Below are 18244 nucleotides of genomic sequence, written 5' to 3' on the forward strand. Positions count from 1 at the left end.
ATTCACTGCTGTGGAACAGAATAAAGAATGAAAAGAAATGAAGACAGCCTAAGAGACCTCTGGGACAACATTAAACACAACAACATTTGCATTTTATGGGTCCCAGAAGGAGAAGAGAGAGAGAAAGGACCCAAGAAAATATTTGAAGAGATTATAGTTGAAAACTTCCCTAACATGGGAAAGGAAATAGCCATCCAAGTCCAGGAAGAACAGAGAGTTCAAGGCAGGATAAACCCAAGGAGAAACACACCAAGACACATAGTAATCAAATTGACAAAAATTAAAGACAAAGAAAAATTATCAAAAGCAACAAGGGAAAAATGACAAATAACATACAAAGGAAATCCCATAAGGTTAACAGCTGATTTCTCAGCAGAAACTCTGAAAGCCAGAAGGGAGTGATGGAAGGAAAGAACCTACAACCAAGATTACTCTACCCAGCAAGGATCTCATTCAGATTCAACAGAGAAATCAAAAGCTTTACAGACAAGCAAAAGCTAAAAGAATTCAGCACCACCAAGCCAGATCTACAAAAAAATGCTAAAGGAACTTCTCTAAGTGGGAAACACAAGAGAAGAAAACGACCTATGAAAACAAACCCAAAACGATTAAGAAAATGGTCATAGGAACGTACATGTTGATAATTACCTTAAATGTGAATGGATTAAATGCTCCAACTAAAAGACACAGGCTTGCTGAATGGATATTAAAAACAGACCCATACATATGCTATCTACAAGAGACCCACTTCAGACCTAGGGACAAATACAGAATGAAAGTGAGGGGATGGAAAAAGAAAAATTGAGGAGGTGGACTTTGAGAGCAAGATTTATGATTTATTCCCCTTTTCCTCTTTCTGTGAGTGTGTATGTGTATGCTTCTGTATGAGATTTTGCTGTATAGCTTTGCTTCCACCATTTGTCCTAGGGCTCTATCCGTCCATTTTTTTTTAAATTTTTTCTCCTTAATAATTATTTTTTTATTTTAATAACTTTATTTTATTTTACTTTATTTTCTTTCTTTCTTTCTTTCTTTCCTTCCTTGCCTCCTTTAGACAACAAATCATCTCAAATTGAGAAGGTGGACTTTGAGAGCAAGATTTATGATTTTTTCCGCTTTACCTCTTTTTGTGAGTGTGTATGTGTATGCTTCTGTGAGAAATCTTGTCTGTATAACTTTGCTTCGACCATTTGTCCTAGGGTTCTATCCATCCGTTTTTTTTCTTTGTTTTTGTCTTTTTTTAAATTTTTTCCCTTAATAATTATATTTTTATTTTAATAACTTTATTATATTTTATCTTACTTTATTTTATTGTACTTTATCTTCTTTCTTTCTTTTTTTCCTTCCTTCCGTCCTTCCTTCCTTCCTTCCTCCCTCCTTCCCTCCCTCCCTTCTTTCTTTCTTTCTTTCTACTTCTACTAATTTTTTCTTTCTACTTTTTCTCCCTTTTATTCTGAGCCGTGTGGATGAAAGGCTCTTGGTGCTGCAGCCAGGAGTCAGTGCTGTGCTTCTGAGATGGGAGAGCCAACTTCAGGACACTGGTTCACAAGAGACCTCCCAGCTCCACATAATATCAAACGGCAAAAATATCCCAGAGATCTCCATCTCAACACCAGCACCCAGCTTCACTCAATGACCAGCAAGCTACAGTGATGGACACCCTATGCCAAACAACTAGCAAGTCAGGAACACAGCTCCACCCATTAGCACGGAGGCTGCCTAAAATCATAATAAGTCCACAGACACCCCAAAACACACTACCAGACGTGGACCTGCCCACCAGAAAGACAAGATCCAGCCTCATCCACCAGAACACAGGCACTAGTCCCCTCCACCAGGAAGCCTACACAACCCACTGAACCAACCTTAGCCACTGGGGACAGACACCAAAAACAACGGGAACTACAAACCTGCAGCCTGCAAAAAGGAGACCCCAAACACAGTAAGATAAGCAAAATGAGAAAACACAAAGCAGATGAAGGAGCAACATAAAAACCCACCAGACCTAACAAATGAAGAGGAAATAGGCAGTCTACCTGAAAAACAATTCAGAATAATGATAGTAAAGATGATCGAAAATCTTGGAAATAGAATAGACAAAATGCAAGAAACATTTAACAAGGACCTAGAAGAACTAAAGATGAAACAAGCAACGATGAACAACACAATAAATGAAATTAAAAATACTCTAGATGGGATCAATAGCAGAATAACTGAGGCAGAAGAACGGATAAGTGACCTGGAAGACAAAATAGTGGAAATAACTACTGCAGAACAGAATAAAGAAAAAAGAATGAAAAGAACTGAGGACAGTCTCAGAGACCTCTGGGACAACATTAAGTGCACCAACATTCGAATTATTAGGGTTCCAGAAGAAGAAGAGAAAAAGAAAGGGACTGAGAAAATATTTGAAGAGATTATAGTTGAAAACTTCCCTAATATGGGAAAGGAAATAGTTAGTCAACTCCAGGAGGCACAGAGAGTCCCATACAGGATAAATCCAAGGAGAAATACACCAAGACACATATTAATCAAACTGTCAAAAATTAAAAACAAAGAAAACATATTAAAAGCAGCAAGGGAAAAACAACAAATAACACACAAGGGAATCCCCATAAGGTTAACAGCTGATCTTTCACCAGAAACTCTGCAAGTCAGAAGCGACTGGAAGGACATATTTAAAGTGATGAGGGAGAAAAACGTGCAACAAAGATTACTCTACCCAGCAAGGATCTCATTGGGATTTGATGGAGAAATTAAAACCTTTACAGACAAGCAAAAGCTGAGAGAGTTCAGCACCACCAAACCAGCTTTACAACAACTGCTAAAGGAACTTCTCTAGGCAAGAAACACAAGAGAAGGAAAAGACCTACAATAATGAACCCAAAACAATTAAGAAAATGGGAATAGGAACATACATATCGATAATTACCTTAAATGTAAATGGACTGAATGCTCCCACCGAAAGACACAGATTGGCTGAATGGATACAAAAACAAAACCCATATATTTGCTGTCTACAAGAGACCCACTTCAGACCTAGAGACACATACAGACTGAAAGTAAGGGGATGGAAAAAGATATTCCATGCAAATAGAAACCAAAAGAAAGCTGGAGTAGCAATTCTCATATCAGACAAAATAGACTTTAAAATAAGGACTATTAAAAGAGACAAAGAAGGACACTACATAATGATCAAGGGATCGATCCAAGAAGATATAACAATTGTAAATATTTATGCACCCAACATAGGAGCACCTCAATACATAAGGCAAATACTAACAGCCATAAAAGGGGAAATCGACAGTAACACATTCATAGTAGGGGACTTAAACACCCCACTTTCACCCATGGACAGATCATACAAAATGAAAATAAATAAGGAAACACAAGCTTTAAATGATACATTAAACAAGATGGACTTAATTCATATTTATAGGACACTCCATCCAAAAACAAGAGAATACACATTTTTCTCAAGTGCTCATGGAACATTCTCCAGTATAGATCATATCTTGGGTCACAAATCAAGCCTTGGTAAATTTAAGAAAATTGAAATTGTATCAAGTATCTTTTCTGACCACAACACTATGAGACTAGATATCAATTACAGGAAAAGATCTGTAAAAAATACAAACACATGGAGGCTAAACAACACACTACTTAATAACGAAGTGATCACTGAAGAAATCAAAGAGGAAATCAAAAAATACCTAGAAACAAATGACAATGGAGACACAACGACCCAAAACCTATGGGATGCAGCAAAAGCAGTTCTAAGGGGGAAGTTTATAGCAATACAAGCCCACCTTAAGAAGCAGGAAACATCTCGAATAAACAACCTAACCTTGCACCTCAAGCAATTAGAGAAAGAAGAACAAAAAAACCCCAAAGCTAGCAGAAGGAAAGAAATCATAAAAATCAGATCAGAAATAAATGAAAAAGAAATGAAGGAAATGATAGCAAAGATCAATAAAACTAAAAGCTGGTTCTTTGAGAAGATAAACAAAATAGATAAACCACTAGCCAGACTCATCAAGAAAAAAAGGGAGAAGACTCAAATCAATAGAATTAGAAATGAAAAAGGAGAGGTAACAACTGACACTGCAGGAATAAAAAAGATCATGAGAGATTACTACAAGCAACTCTATGCCAATAAAATGGACAACCTGGAAGAAATGGACAAATTCTTAGAAAGGCACAACCTGCCAAGACGGAATCAGGAAGAAATAGAAAATATGAACAGACCAATCACAAGTACTGAAATTGAAACTGTGATTAAAAATCTTCCAACAAACAAAAGCCCAGGACCAGATGGCTTCACAGGCGAATTCTATCAAACATTTAGAGAAGAGCTAACACCTATCCTTCTCAAACTCTTCCAAAATATAGCAGAGGGAGGAACACTCCCAAACTCCTTCTACAAGGCTACCATCACCTTGATACCAAAACCAGACAAGGATGTCACAAAGAAAGAAAACTACAGGCCAATATCACTGATGAACATAGATGCAAAAATCCTCAACAAAATACTAGCAAACAGAATCCAACAGCACATTAAAAGGATCATACACCATGATCAAGTGGGGTTTATTCCATGAATGCAAGGACTTTCAATATATGCAAATCAATCAACGTGATACACCATATTAACAAACTGAAGGAGAAAAACCATATGATCATCTCAATAGATGCAGAGAAAGCTTTTGACAAAATTCAACACCCATTTATGATAAAAACCCTGCAGAAAGTAGGCATAGAGGGAACTTTCCTCAACATAATAAAGGCCATATATGACAAGCCCACATCCAACATCGTCCTCAGTGGTGAAAAACTGAAAGCATTTCCACTAAGATCAGGAACAAGACAAGGTTGCCCACTCTCACCACTCTTATTCAACATAGTTTTGGAAGTTTTAGCCACAGCAATCAGAGAAGAAAAGGAAATAAAAGGAATCCAAATCGGAAAAGAAGAAGTAAAGCTGTCACTGTTTGCAGATGACATGATACTATACATAGAGAATCCTAAAGATGCTACCAGAAAACTACTAGAGCTAATCAATTAATTTGGTAAAGTGGCAGGATACAAAATTAATGCACAGAAATCTCTGGCATTCCTATATACTAATGTTGAAAAATCTGAAAGTGAAATCAAGAAAACACTCCCATTTACCATAGCAACAAAAAGAATAAAATATCTAGGAATAAACCTACCTAAGGAGACAAAAGACCTGTATGCAGAAAATTATAAGACACTCATGAAAGAAATTAAAGATGATAGAAATAGATGGAGAGATATACCATGTTCTTGGATTGGAAGAATCAATATTGTGAAAATGACTCTACTACCCAAAGCAATCTATAGATTCAATGCAATCCCTATCAAACTACCACTGGCATTTTTCACAGAACTAGAACAAAAAATTTTGCAATTTGTATGGAAACACAAAAGACCCCGAATAGCCAAAGCAATCTTGAGAACGAAAAAAGGAACTGGAGGAATCAGGCTCCCTGACTTCAGACTATACTACAAAGCTACAGTTATCAAGACAGTATGGTACTGGCACAAAAACAGAAAGATAGATCAATGGAACAGGATAGAAAGCCCAGAGATAAACCCACGCACATATGAACACCTTATCTTTGATAAAGGTGGCAGGAATGTACAGTGGAGAAAGGACAGCCTCTTCAATAAGTGGTGCTGGGAAAACTGGACAGGTACCTGTAAAAGTATGAGATTAGATCACTCCCTAACACCATACACAGAAATAAGCTCAAAATGGATTAAAGACCTAAATGTAAGGCCAGAAACTATCAAACTCTTAGAGGAAAACATAGGCAGAACACTCTATGACATAAATCACAGCAAGATCCTTTCTGACCCACCTCCTAGAGTAATGGAAACAAAAACAAAAATAAACAAATGGGACCTAATGAAACTTCAAAGCTTTTGCACAGCAAAGGAAACCATAAACAAGACCAAAAGACAACCCTCAGAATGGGAGAGAATATTTGCAAATGAAGCAACTGACAAAGGATTAATCTCCAAAATTTACAAGCAGCTCATGCAGCTCAATAACAAAAAAACAAACAACCCAATCCAAAAATGGGCAGAAGACCTAAATAGACATTTCTCCAAAGAAGATATACAGACTGCCAACAAACACATGAAAGAATGCTCAACATCATTAATCATTAGAGAAATGCAAATCAAAACTACAATGAGATATCATCTCACACCAGTCAGAATGGCCATCATCAAAAAATCTAGAAACAATAAATGCTGGAGAGGGTGTGGAGAAAAGGGAACACTCTTACACTGCTGGTGGGAATGTGAATTGGTTCAGCCACTATGGAGAACAGTATGGAGGTTCCTTAAAAAACTACAAATAGAACTACCATATGACCCAGCAATCCCACTACTGGGCATATACCCTGAGAAAACCAAAATTCAAAAAGAGTCATGTACCAAAATGTTCATTGCAGCTCTATTTACAATAGCCCAGAGATGGAAACAACCTAAGTGCCCATCATCGAATGAATGGATAAAGATGTGGCACATATATACAGTGGAATATTACCCAGCCATAAAAAGAAACGAAATTGAGCTATTTGTAATGAGGTGGATAGACCTAGAGTCTGTCATACAGAGTGAAGTAAGTCAGAAGGAAAAAGACAAATACCGTATGCTAACACATATATATGGAATTTAAGAAAAAAAAATGTCATGAAGAACCTAGGGGTAAGGCAGAAATAAAGACGCAGACCTCCTAGAGAACGGACTTGAGGTTATGGGGAGGGGGAAGGGTGAGCTGTGACAGGGCGAGAGAGAGTCATGGACATATACACACTAACAAACGTAGTAAGGTAGATAGCTAGTGGGAAGCAGCCGCATGGCACAGGGATATTGGCTTGGTGCTTTGTGACAGCCTGGAGGGGTGGGATAGGGAGGGTGGGAGGGAGGGAGACGCAAGAGGGAAGAGATATGGGAACATATGTTTACATATGACTGATTCACTTTGTTATAAAGCAGAAACTAACACACCATTGTAAAGCAATTATACCCCAACAAAGATGTTAAAAAAAATAAAATAAAATAAAGCTATCATTCCACAATTATACCCTAGAGCTAATAATAAATTAAAACAAACAACAACACAAACAAAAAATTCAACCATGATCACAACCACCAACAACAATAACAAACACATCCATCAACAGACTCAGGTCTGAGATAGAGACATGCCCCAATTTCATAGTAGATGAAGTGACCTCAACTTCTGCTTTTACACTTGGTTGTTTAAGCATTTTCCATGAGTGCCTTTGGCTGTCAATAAAGAGGATCTCATTGACAGAATCAGCAGAATGGATGAAAAGTCAGCCAAACTATGAAGTATTACTTAAAGACAAAGTAGGAAAATTTGAGGGCCTCTTGCTCTGCAGTTATTCAAGCATCCCAGCAATTCTTCCTAAATCCAGTGGAGAACTCAAATATTGCTTCTAAGAACTTCATTTTATGGACATAACATTTACGAAAGCAACAACATGAATCATACAGATCTCAGAGCTGGTCAGGATCAAGTCACAAATTACTTATGGGGAAAATTCCCAATAGCCATTCTTGTGTTTCACGCTTTGAAATGTAGTTCTTTACCCTATTAAAGAAGTTGCAAAAAATGTATCTTTGGAAAGGAAGATTCTCCAATATTTAACTTTTTATAACTTACATTCTTTTCCTCTATATGTCAGAAACAGAACTCATTCTTAAAAATAAAATCAACCTGCATGACCACCAATGTCTTCCAACTTGCCATAATTCAAATGAGAACCATGTCGGGTCCTGTGCAGGAAATAGGGTGAGCCCTTTAGGAAAAAAAATGGAAAGGAAGAAAGACAGCAGGTACCTAATGTAATGCTTCAAACATGTACAAACATCTTTTTAAAATAAATTTATTTTTTTTATTTATTTATTTTACTTATTTATTTTTGGCTGCGTTGGGTCTTCGTTGCTGCACGGGCTTTCTCTAGTTGCGGCGAGTGGGGGCTACTCTTCATTGCGGTGCGAGGACTTCTCATCGCGGTGGCTTCTCTTGTTGCAGAGCATGGGCTCTAGGCGCACGGGCTTCAGTAGTTGTGGCTCGCGGGCTCTATAGCACAGGCTCATTAGTTGTGGCACACGAACTTAGTTGCTCCGCGGCATGTGTGATCTTCCCGGACCAGGGCTCGAACCCGTGTCCCCTGCATTGGCAGGCAGATTCTCAACCACTGTGCCACCAGGGAAGCCCAAACATGTACAAATATCTCTTGATCTGTCAACCTACGACAGGCAAACAACCTGCAGAATTTATACAGGGTTTATTATATCCCCCAGATCTTATTACTGCTAAAGTGAATATGCTAGACATTTACTGAATTGGTTTTCTATTTCTGCTGTAACAAGTGACCATAACTTTAGTGTCTTAAAAGAACACACTTTTATTATATTACAATTCTGTAGGTTAGGAGTCCAACAAAGATCTCACTGGACTAAAATCAAGGGGTCAACAGAACTGCCTTACCTTCTGGAGGCTGTAAGGGATAATCTCTTTCCTTGCTTTCCTAGAAAGTTTTTAGACGTCTCCCACATTCTTTGGCTTTTGACCCCTTCCTACAACTTCAAAACCAGAACAGCAGGTAGAGTCCTTCTAATTTCACACCATTTTGACCTTTTCTGCCTCTCAATTCTAAGGCCCCATGTAATTTCATGGGGCCCACCTGAATGGCCCAAGATAATCTCATCACAAGGTCTTTACCCGAATCACATCTGCAAAGTTGCCTTTCTTATGTGGTGTAATATATGAACAGGTGGGGGAATTACAGCAGGCACATCCTGGGGGAGACAGTATTATTCTGCTGGTCACAAAACTATTAACTCAGATGCCAACTAATATTGGAACTATGAAGAAAAGAACTTCTCTAATTTCAACAAAGTTTAGTTAAAATAAGACACTACCTGAAGGCACAATCTAGACCAGTGAATCAAGATAAAGTCAGCTTAGAACCCTAGGAGTGCTTCACTGCTGTCCATACAATTGCACAAGTACTAGTCTCTTTAGATCTTTTTTTTTTTTTCCCCAAAATGTGGCCTTTTCCCCCCTCCAAGGCTGACTCTGATGGTAGAAATCTCATCGGAGACAAAGAGTGCGTGGTGGAGGAGGTGAAGGTGGTGGTAGAGTCAGTGCACCTGGGACGCCACTAACTTTTAACTATGAACTTTCAGCTGGTCTCCGTGGAACAGATGGGAGGGTTTTCTCAGACCCACCCTTGCATGAACAGAGGGATCCTTGTGTGCCTTCGCCAGGCGGCCAGGAAGGGGAGCCACAGTCCTTCCCTTGGAACTTGCCTTGTAAAGAAGGCAGGCACCAAGATATTAACTTGTCTGGAATCTTGTGGACCAGATGTCAGCAATCCATGTCCAGAGCTTCCTGACTTTTGGCCACACATCCCCGGGGTCGGCCTAAGGCCCGTGCTGCCTGGGTTGGCTGTGGAGGATGAGCTCCTCAGGCAGAGCCATCTTGCTCTGTCTCCTCCAAACCAGGTTCTGACCAGAGAGCAATGTGTTCGTGTTTCTCAGGCTGGTGGAAGATACTCCCTCGTCGTCCTCTCAGACTGGGGCAGTCCCTTCCCATGTTGGCCTGCTCTGGGGGTCGGGGGGAAGGGATGGGAGGATGGGAGCAAGAGGGGCAGGAACAAGAAGGAGGAGTGGGAACAAAAACGCCTGGGGAGAAGGTAGGGGAGGATGGCGAGGAAGGGGGAGGCGGAAGCTGAGGAAGAATAAGGAGGACGATGACCAGAGCGTGAATGCCATGGAGGTTCTAGCCTCTGGTCCCAGAATGGCAGCTGCCCTCTCTTGAACTTCCCCTGACCTCATGCTGGACACACACACACCCCAGCCTCCTCTCTCATCCTCCAGGCTCCTTTATCCCCACAAGAGCAGCCTCCCATGCCTTGATTCTGGGGGTCTTTCCTTTCTCCCTAGGTTTCCCCAGAGCTAGGCACAGATCCCTTACCAGCAGCCAAACCCTGGTCTGTGGTTTGGAGAGTCCAAAGTACGCAAATCTCTCATGAGAAAAGGAAATGCAGGCCACATGGGGTCACGGGGTCACTCTGCAGAATCTCAGTCCAGCTGTCCAAGTCATGCTAGGTTGAAATTTGGGAAGATGTCAAACTCATTCAAAAGAAATTCTAAGAAGATCCTTGGTGCAGGTCATTGCTACATGTAGCAAATTATGCTATTGAAATCCTAAACCAGGTGATCAATCCTCATTCCAAAGTCATGGATCACCCTTAAGAAGGGCAAAGCAGGTGGTGAGTGCTAATTACAAGAAATGAACAAAACTGGGGCAGATCCCAGAAAGGACCATGTAGGAGAAGCTGCTTAGGCCAATGGCTAAGTGACCATCTGTATTAGTCAGCTTGGGTTTCCAGAAAAATGTACTATAGACAGGGTGGCTTAACCAGAAATCTGTTTTCACACATTCTGGAGACTGGAAGTCCAAGATCAAGATTGGAAGTTCCTGCCAATTCAGTTTCTGCTGCGAGCTCTCTTCCTGGCTTGTAGACAGCAGATGCCTCGCTGGGTCCTCACATGGCCTTTTCTCCTTGCTTGAGCTGGGATAGGGCAGGAGCCCAAGCTCTCTTCATTTAAGGACATTAATCCTGTCAGATCAGGGCTCCAAGCTTATGACCTCATTTAATCTTAATTACTTCCTTAAAGGCCCCTTCTCCAAATACAGCCCCACAGGGATTAGGGTTCAAGATATGAATTTGGGGGGCGGGTGGTGGAACACATACATTCAGTTCCTAACACCCTCTCCAGCCTCCTCCTCCCATGAAGGCGTTTGCAGCTCTCAGCTCTGGTCCCCGGGAACTTCCCAGGCACTGGGGCCTCAGATTCCTCTCCCCACAGACTTTCTCCTTCTCTCTCTCTGACTCAAATGCCTCAACATGGGGCACGGCTGTTGACTGGCTGACACTCAAAGGCAGTGGACTCAGTTGTTTTCACCTGGCTGACTTTCAGAAGAGAGGGGCCACCACTGACTGATATGTTTGCAGAAATGTGTTCGCTGAGGAGACTGGCTGTGGCGGCAGAATAATGCTTCCCCAAAGATGTCCACATCCTGGTCCCTGGAATTTGTGAACATGTTACTTGACATGGCAAGAGAGACTTTGCAGGTGTGATTAAATTAAGGACCTTGAGATGGGGAGATTATCCTGGAGGGTCCAATGGAATCACAAGGGTCCATATAAGTGAAAGAGGGAGGAAGGAGAGTTGGTCTCAGAATAATGCATTGTGAGAATAACCTGATCAGCTGTGACTGGCTATGAAGATGGAAGGGGGCTGTGAGAGTAGAATGTGGGCATATTCAAGAGGCTAGAAAAGGCAAAGAAAGAGATTCTCCCCTAGAGCCTCCAGAAAGAACCTCACCTCCACTGTCAGATTGATTTTAGCCCAGTGAGATGCATCTTGGACTTCTGATCTCCAGAACCATAAGATAAAAAATGTGTGTTGTTTTAAGCCACTAAGTGTGTGGTAATGTGTTACAATAGCAACAGGAAACTCCTACAGTGGACACTGGTAGATAGAGAGGATTTAAAAACCAGTTCTGGTGGCTATTTGTTACCATGGCTTTAGACCAATTACTCTATCCCCAGAAATGTGAACTTTCAAACTTTTCAATTCTCAGTGTAGATAATGTAAATAATACTGAGTGATATATCAACCATCACCATATAAGGAGTCGAAACCCTCACCCTGTGCTCAGGGTAAAAGTCTGACACCATCCAAAACTGGGTGTTCACGGGTGTATGTTTGGGACAGGGTATCAGGGGCTTCAGAGCTGGATTTATAATGCTCCCCACAGGGCTGGCTGCAGGGTGTTGGGCACAGGAGGGTCTTTTGTCATATCTAGGCCATCTAGTATCTGAGCCCCCTTTGTTTGTATGAGAAACTTCCCACATTCTGCAACTTTTAAGGATCACGCACTCGCTGACTTAGTTTTCCTAGGGGCTAAGATGGGGGTCTATTACCAAGAGCTGGCCAATCCCCATCAGCAACAACTACTCCAGCATTTGACAGGAGTTGAGAGACACAAGGAGTAGACCCCGGGGAAATTTATTCTGTCCCCTGCAACAGAAGAATCTCCCTACCTCAAGATCCTTAGTTTAACACCGACCAGGTGCAGCAGAAGTCATGGAGCCATTGGCAGTGTCTAGTGTCCAGGGCCAGTAGTGTCACCTGTGCAAAGCTACAGGGTCTGTCACTCAGCAGGGGGCACTAGTGTCCTTCCCATTTGGTCTGTGTGCTCCCTTCCATTGGCCTTTCTTATTCTTCCCTGTTTGTACAGTCTGGTTCTCCAGTTTGCTGGAGATTCTCTGAGCTATTACTATCCCTGGAATAAAGTATGTTTCAGATGAAACGAGCCAGAGCTTATTTCTGATGGCTGCAGAGAGGAAAAGGAGGGGAAAGAGGGAAAGCAGGGGGAAGAAAGGAAGCTTCTTCCTGGAAGTTGGCTGGGCGCTGAGTTCCTTTGCTGTCAGCTCCAGGATTCTCCGGAAGAGTCAGCTTCCCCCTTAAGCCAAAGGCTGTAGTGGGATAACTGAGGACATGGAAAGGAGACGTGACCCATGAGCCCCCCCCCCCCAGCAAACTGGGGGCTGGCGAATAAGCCAGAACTGCAAACAGTCCTGATTGCTTTGAGCCCCGCCCCCACCCCACCCCCGCCCCGGCAAACCGGGGGCATGCGAATAAGCCAGAGTTGTGAACAGTTCTGAATGCTTCGAGCGCCCCCCCGGCAAACCCGGGGCCTGCAAAAGAAGCATTGAGTGCTTTGGGCACTGATCCATGAGATGTCCTCAGTATAATCAGAGTGGTGGGAACGCAAGGAAATGTCCTTGTGCTACTTCAGTATAATCAAAATAATGGTGGGAACTTTGTGCTGTTCTTGCGCTCAAGGACGAAGCACGGCAGGTGCTCACGAAAGCCAATTATTGCTTGTATAATTAATAAAAACATAGGTTGCTGCTTTGGCACTTCTGAAATGTTAAGAAAACAAGTCTTAAAGTGTAAACCTAGATAATGCTTTAATAAAAGTTACCACAGCAGGACAGACGGCGCTGTTTTGCCTGAGCGAGCGGCAGCCCTCTACTGCTGTGCTTTGGCACAATTCATCTCGTGTAATGAGCTTACTTTCGGCCCTGTCCTAAGAAACTACAACAAAAGGCACCCTCAAGAATCAAGTTACGCCACTCCTTGCTCTCTGGTCTGAAAACACAAGTTGCCTGCATTCGGCAGTCTCCCCGCTCCCCGCCCTCAGGTCTAACCCAGTCTTACCCAGTAAGAGAAAACAAACAAACAAACCTCACTCTTCAAGCAAACACGTCATCTTTCTATCCCTTATCATCCCTTGGTCATCAGCTTCTTTTTCAGAATCTTCATTTCTTGTATTCTGTATGGTGGGGAAAGGAAAAACATGGTCCCTGGGATACCATGAGAATGAAGTAGGAAAGACGTGCACAGACGATACACCGAGTAGCACTCTGAGATGTAACCCTGAATCTGTATGTTTATACACAAAACACATACATAAATATATACTTGTATCCATTGTTTTACAACTTCTTTACTACTTAAAAAATTTTTGGATCAGCGTAACACACGATCCCAGAATTCCTTTCCCCGGCGTGTAACACAGGACAAAAAGTAAGAATTCGAGGAGGCTGGCAAAATCCGCCGGTATCTCAGATAAAGGGTAAGAGGCGTGTTACCTCGGCTTGGTGGGCTCCCGAAGTGGGCGGCCATGGTGACGTCACTTCCACTTCAGCAGCCGGCCCGCCCATTGGTCATCTCGGCAGGGCGGGGACAGGGCGGGGGTTGGAGGAGAGGAGCCGCCGAAGCCGACAGGAATGGGGCTCGGCTTATGTAAATCTTGCAGCTTATGGGTGCAATTCCCGGCGAGCCACTTCCCGGGCTGTGGAAGTTTTCCGGAGAAGTTGCTTGGATTTTATTAGCAGAGTTGCTTGGATTTTATTAGCAGAGTAGTTTGGAGGGTCTGAGAGGCGTGGAAGGGGAGGGGGTGCGGAGGGTGGGTGGGGAGCGTGTGTGTACAGTGTAGGCGTCTAAGGCTGTACTGAGTGGCGGAGAGAACAGCTCATACTTACCTGGCAGGGGAGATACCATGATCACTAAGGTGGTTTTCCCAGGATGAGGCTCACTCATTGCACTGCGAGTGTGCTGACGCCTGCGATTTCTCCAAATGGGAGAAACTCGACTGCATAATTTGTGGTAGTGGGGGACTGCGTGCGCGCTTTCCCCCAGCAATTGGTGTTATAATAAAAGAACTAACTAGTTACGCTAAACAAAAAGCATAATAATCATTTTAACTGCAGTATTTTTCTCAGCCCAGTGTTTTAACGTGTCTACTATGTACGGAAAACAGAGATTGGAGTTATGCTAACGTTACCCAGCTGCGGCGGAACAATGTAGGCCTGTTAGCTATAGCTATTACATTTCCGTGTTTGAAGGTTGTACACTCCAGTAACAGAGAAGATTCTCCCGTGCTGCAGACACCCACACACCGAAAAAAGAAACAAACAAAAAAATGAATAAGCTCAAAACAAAGTATTCATTACGTAAATTTAAAAGTGAGTTGTATTAAGTTATGATCGTCTTGCCTTGTCTTTAGTTTCTGCGTTGCAGTAGCGGCTTGTGTGGTTTATTGTTTCCGTGTAATTTTCAGGTCCCCAGTATGCTCCTCTCCTTTTTCCCCCATCCCCCGCTTTCTTGCTATCGTGGACTCTGGCGGTGTAAAAGCGTTTTTCTACTCGGCCCTGTGATAAACCATTTTTTTCGTGGGATTTGTTTTCAGTGTGTTTCTCACGCACGATTAGAGCGGTGGTGCTGGCTACCATGTAATCAAACGTTTTCCGGTTCCGATCCGATATTAACAGAAATAGAACACTTTCTGCTTGAAGGAAACTGACAGCGCCCCGCGATCTCAAAAAAAGGAACATCTCACGGCATCTCGAAGTCTGTCTGAGCATGTTCCGACCTTCCAGAGCAGCGGAAGAGAGCAACTGGGAAAAGAGGGGAAAAAAAGTTTTGTGTTCTCGGGGGGGGCGGAAGAAAAAACTAGGATCGTTCACAGCGCAGGTGGACTGGGGAGAAGCCCTGAACACATTTCCTTATCGTTCGTTTGGAATGGATTTCGTGTCTTTTCACCAGGTAGAAACCTAAAAGAGACGGCCGCGGACACGCGAGTCGGGCGCCTCCTGCCATCGCAGGTTCGGGGCGGGGTAACGAGAGTGCTCGGCGGGAGGCCGCTCCTGGGTCCTAGGGGCTGTGCGCGGCCTGGCTCAGCGGCGGGAGCAGCAGAGTAGGCGGTAGAGGGTTCCATGGTGTAATGGTGAGCACTCTGGACTCTGAATCCAGCGATCCGAGTTCAAATCTCGGTGGGACCTTTCTCTTTAACTAGAAGAAGGAGATTTTTTTTTACTCCTCAGATGGGATATGCTTTCCCACTCCCGCGTCCCGGAGCGGGGCGGTCCGTGCGCTCCATACGGACGGGGTGGACAGGTGCGGAGACGAGCCCGCGGCATCTCCGCTGGGCCCCGGCGACTCTGCCCGTGGCTGGCCATCGGAGGCCCCGGGCCAGGCGCGCAGCGACCGAGCCGGTGGCACCCCATCGTTGGGTCACCCTGGGTCGCGGGGGCAAAAAACAGAGGCTGCGCCCACTGCGTCTTGCCCCGCGAGGGGGCTTCGCACCGCACGTCTTGTAACTAACTGCGCGCGTGTCCCTGTGAGTAAAGGGTCGCGGTGCGGGACTGTGACGTCGCTGAGCAGCCAGGGTGACAGCGTCTTATCTTTCGGGTCGAGGTTTCCAGGCCTGGATGGGAAGTACTGTATTGTATTCAGGTGCCCTACCTTATTCCGAATTTTAATTGATTCTATTCCATTTTGTACCGATTTTTTTCAGAATTTCTCACTCCGAAGTCTAAATTGGACAAGGAAAGCCGCTGTTAGGCTAAGATTTGAACCTTGACTCCAGGAGATCTCGTCGTTTCATTCCAAGGTCGGCCAGAAGAAGGAGGAAGACCAAGGATTCCGGTGTCCGAGGAGAGCAGGGATCCCTGACCCACCTCCACCCAGGCCTTTGGGACACTTGCAGATCTTAAGTCAAGGCTAGACTATAGTGAATATGCCTTGTTTGGTTTGATTTGAGTTGGAAACCACATTCATTTTTTATCATTATCAAATTAAATTAATCTTTTAAATGTCACTTCTAGACATTGAAAACACAATGTGACAAATGAACCTGTGTATGCCTTTTGTGGAACAAGCATATGGATAAGAACTCTCCGAAAAGACCATAAAACACAATAATTTATATATACCCCAGGACTGTGACAAAATTTTTAAAACTGCTTTTCTCAGTTGTGTTATTATTGGCATTGTTGGTAGTTCTTTATTCTTTTGTCTGTATAATGCGGGAAAAAACAAAGGAGACTGTAAAAGATATTGTATTTCTATTACGCTCAGTGTCCTTAAAAACAAAAATACTGGTATTAGAGAAAAGAGATGCAGATGTACGATAGACATTCAATAAAAAGCCTGTAGTTCTGAATTTGAATTGTGAATGTGGATATATGTGAATACATAAATACAAATATGAGTATTTCCTAGCTCTGTCCACTGGAAAGACCTAGAAATAAACCAATTCCAATGAGTATCTTTAGGTTACACAATTTGACTTGAGAATAATGTTTTGCATAAAAAGAAACCAGAGATTCTTAGAGAAATGACTGAGTCCAACTCAGGCAGAAAATATTCAGGATGAGACAGAAGAACCTTGTCATACTGATATCAGGAAAGGTCTCAAAGACTATTAGGATCTTATCAAAAGGATGAAGGAGCCAGCTTAAAGTCACTTTCACTGCTGAAAGAGAGGATAATTGGAGTATCAGTAAAGACTATATTGCCATGAATTGAAATACTTCAATGTGTTTGAAACTTTGAATTCATATTAGCACAGGGGAAAAAAAAAAGAAATAAACTAACTGGTGACCACAGAGGATGCTTGGGGAATTGCTCATTAAGCTGCAGTTTTCTTTACAGAGGGTACCACTAAGTAACTAAACAGTATTTAGGGGAAGTTTCTTTTCATAGAAGTGTTCCACTTAAACAATACATGACCACGGAATATCACCCTTTTACTCCACATAACAGTTAATGGATCTAGGCCTTGAAGTCCGAGGGCTGCTAATATTATTAGAAGAGACACACAGGACTTGATGGGCCTCCTGATCAGAGAGCACACACCACTTCTGAGGTAGTCTTGCCAAGATAGCAAATGTGAATCTCATCCGTCTCTGTATCTGCCAGGTCCAAAATAGGGGCCACTAGACACATATGGCTGTTGAACACTTAGAATGTAGCTAGTAGGACTGAGGGAGTGGATTTTAATTATATTTAATTTATAATTCATGTGAATGTAAACTTAAAAGCTGAAGACATGCACAATATTCTTCTATCAAACACAACTTTAAAACTTTGGTAGAATTATATTTCCTTTAATGTGTCGTATTAATTAGCTATGTAGAAGATTATATTTGTATTGTTGTGTGCTTATACTTTTTATTTTTCATTGTGGCTACTAGAAAAATTGTAATTACATATGTGACTTGCATTTTCATTACATTACAGCACTGCTGTAGATTCTACCACCAAAAAGAAAGAATGGAGGACAGAAGAAGTGATTAAAGTACAGCCAGTTATACAACTTAGATTGTCAGAATGCTACAGAACAAACAACTCAGTTTCTTCAACAAATGAATGATTAAAAAAAAAAGAAAAAAGGACAGCAAAAGACCAAGAGAGAGCTAGAGCAAGAGTGAGAGAGCAAGAGAGAGAGAGAGGAAGGGAGAAGGAAGGAACAGAGGGAGGAAGGAAGGGAGGGAGGGAGGAAGAAACTGAGGGGAAACATATGTAAAAGAGTTAAACACATATCCTACTGATTACAGTTTGTGGATTTTATTTGGATCCCAAGAAAGAATACTAACAAAAACAATAACGGGAAATTTGAACACGATTTTATGATATTAAAGATTTTGAATTAATTTATGAATAATTATAATGCTATGATGATAGTACTTTCAAAAAGAGTCCTCATTTAGGGAAACATGCTGAACTAATTACAGATGAAATGTGA

General features: G+C 42.3%; 2 long non-coding RNA genes and 2 other non-coding genes across 6 annotated transcripts; 3 read left to right on the top strand and 1 right to left on the bottom strand.

Moving 5' to 3' along the window:
- Positions 1–8190: 8190 nt before the first annotated feature.
- Positions 8191–14695, bottom strand: LOC113611781 (uncharacterized). 2 transcript variants are annotated; one of them, XR_003429592.1, is made up of 4 exons: positions 14199–14695; positions 13806–14008; positions 13399–13486; positions 8191–8237 (listed from the first exon to the last, which is right to left on the bottom strand). It is a non-coding gene; the product is annotated as an uncharacterized LOC113611781 (long non-coding RNA). The 2 variants fall into 2 exon arrangements; XR_003429591.1 differs by lacking the exon at positions 8191–8237 and adding an exon at positions 8459–10178.
- On the top strand, positions 14191–14354 carry LOC113611818 (U1 spliceosomal RNA). Its single transcript, XR_003429617.1, has one exon. It is a non-coding gene; the product is annotated as a U1 spliceosomal RNA (small nuclear RNA).
- Positions 14696–14710: 15 nt separating the features above from the next.
- On the top strand, positions 14711–16660 carry LOC113611780 (uncharacterized). 2 transcript variants are annotated; one of them, XR_003429590.1, is made up of 2 exons: positions 14711–15835; positions 16013–16660. It is a non-coding gene; the product is annotated as an uncharacterized LOC113611780 (long non-coding RNA). The 2 variants fall into 2 exon arrangements; XR_003429589.1 differs by having other exon boundaries at positions 14719–15320.
- On the top strand, positions 15426–15497 carry TRNAQ-CUG (transfer RNA glutamine (anticodon CUG)). The gene has a single exon. It is a non-coding gene; the product is annotated as a tRNA-Gln (tRNA).
- Positions 16661–18244: the final 1584 nt, after the last annotated feature.

This window comes from Aethalodelphis obliquidens, unplaced genomic scaffold, assembly GCF_003676395.1.
Source record: "Aethalodelphis obliquidens isolate GAN/ISIS:26980383/991018 unplaced genomic scaffold, ASM367639v1 scaffold70, whole genome shotgun sequence".
Lineage (NCBI taxonomy): Eukaryota > Metazoa > Chordata > Mammalia > Artiodactyla > Delphinidae > Aethalodelphis > Aethalodelphis obliquidens.